Source organism: Penaeus vannamei, unplaced genomic scaffold, assembly GCF_042767895.1.
Source record: "Penaeus vannamei isolate JL-2024 unplaced genomic scaffold, ASM4276789v1 unanchor218, whole genome shotgun sequence".
NCBI lineage: Eukaryota > Metazoa > Arthropoda > Malacostraca > Decapoda > Penaeidae > Penaeus > Penaeus vannamei.
Genome location: NW_027213222.1, coordinates 5001 through 7500, shown reverse-complemented (window position 1 = coordinate 7500; position 2500 = coordinate 5001).

The window sequence follows — 2500 nt, the reverse complement described above, 5'->3', positions numbered from 1 at the left end:
AACCTCCGCAGAGACCTGGCAACGGCGAAGAGCCAGTTAAACACCTTCAAAAACATAGTCACTGGTCTGCCAGAAAGAAGGAGTGTCATAGTAGAGGTGCTGGAAGTCATCGATACTTTGGTGGCCACACAAGCCAACACCGAGGAGCTGCATCATCGTTCAATCGCCTGCACTGCTCGCTCCAACAAAATAGATGAAGAGTGGGAAAAACAACTAGAGGAAAGTGATGAAACCTATATTTGGTGGGCAGACCAAAAAACAAAAAAGAGCAAACCAAAGCACGCACTAACAAAGCCCAGCACACACTTATAAAACAGCCAGCCCCACCAAGGTCAGCACAAGCAAAGGCAGGAGCACAGGCATCAACCCTTGGACCGCCATCTTTCAAGTAGGGAAAATCAAGAGGGGGGCCAGCAAGGGGGCCAGAAGCAAAAAGGAAGATCATTCCACAATAACCCTCACAAAGGAAACTTAGTGACAGCCACCAGGTGCGCTGTGTGCCACCGCCAAGGGCACTCTGGAAACGACTGTCCCAGACACAAAGTGTGTGAGTACTGCAAGGGCCGATACCACACGGCACAAAGTTGCAGACATCGTCTAGCAGACCAGAGACAGCAGGAACTGATACAAGCTGTGAAGCAGACCACCCAGGAGAGCTACACAGCTGCACAACGTGCTCAGTGGCAACAACCAACCAAATATTGCAAACCAGCAATTCTTAATACCGCAACACACAGCATATCCTACTCTGCCAAATCAAGTTTTATACCGTCCCTATCCAATGCCCTACAACTATGGTGTCCACCAAACACAACAAATCCTGCCGCAACCACAGATCCTTTCCTAAAGACATAAGAATAGTGTCGGCAAACATCAGAGGTTTCCATACTAATGTGGGGGAATTAACACATGCGTTTGTCTTAAAAAACAAAGCAGACATAATCTTCGTATGTGAAACCTTTCTAGATGACAAAGTATCTGGTAACTATGCCAAGATTCCTGGCTATTCACCTTGGATAAGGAAGGATCGAAATACATCAGGAGGTGGGATAGCTCTATGCCACAGAAACACAGTACCAATCCAGGTTATTGACTACCCAGTTCAAGAAAACTTGGAACTTATACTGTGGAAAATAATAGATGGAAAAGGCAAGAGTACATTGTGCTGTGGGTGTTACAGACCCCCTTCCCAGGGAACAATAATTACTGAATTTCTAGAAAACCACCTTGATAATATGCTATCATACAGTCAATGTGAAAACCTAATAATAGTTGGTGATCTCAATCAGCATACCATTCAAGCTAACTTTGATAGTATGTTGGCACTGTATGATCTAACAAACCATGTCAACTTTGCAACACACAGCTCAGGTTCATCACTTGATCCGGTTGTGACTAACTTTCCTGAAGATACAGTCAGGTGCTCTCCACTGGGTTTCGTGGGCACATCCGACCACATTGCTGTCCTCACAACGATTACATTCACACATCTCCATGAGGAAAACTACAGCCGCACTCTCTGGAAGTGGGAATATGCCGACTGGAGACAAATCAGAAAAGTGGTGACACACATATCATGGAAAGACATTCTTAAAGGCGATGTCAATCAGCAAGTAGAGCAGTTTACGTCGACCCTACATGATATCCAGGAACAGTGGGTCCCCCATGCTGTTCACATTTCAAGACCATCAGACCAACCATGGTTTGGACCGAGATGCCGAATGGCATCTGATGAGAAGTACAAGGCTTGGATAAACTTCAAACGCAACCCTACTGATTACAACAAGGCACTCCATAGACAGGCTGCAGCTCATATGGTAGCCACCCAAAAGTGGGCTATACGGCAGTGGGAAAAAGACACCAAAAATAAGCTAAAAACTGGTCAAGTTGGAAGCAAACAATGGTGGACTCTAGTCAAAGAAAAGCAAGGCGAAACTAGAGAAGGAACTATCCCACCTATAACCACACAGGATGGCACTATGGCACTCACTTCTCAGCAAAAGGTAGAGGTACTGGCACAACACTTTGCCCAGAAAATGACCGTGGTCGAACCCGGCAGACCAGCCCCAATGCAGCCAGTAATGACTCGGGAGAAACTGACCAAAATGAAGACAACAAAGGCTGAAGTAGAAAGAATCCTGAAGGCTGAAGTAGAAAGAATCCTGAAGGACCTCAATGAGTCAAAAGCAGTAGGTCCAGATGAAATAAGCCCACGCCTACTTAAGAGATGCCCTGGTTGAAAAACTACGTGGAGTTGGCGTGGATGGTGCACTTCTCAGTCTGCTTACTGATTATTTAACCAACAGACACCTAAGTATTGTCCTGAATGGAAATAAATCATCACAGTACGCAATAAGGGCAGGCGTGCCGCAGGGAAGTGTCCTAGGGCCTCTCTTGTGGAACATTCATAAATGATTTGTTACATCTAGTTCCTGTTGCACAAGCATTTGCGGACGATATAACACTGTCAGTTACATACAATACCCAGGATGAGGCAGTG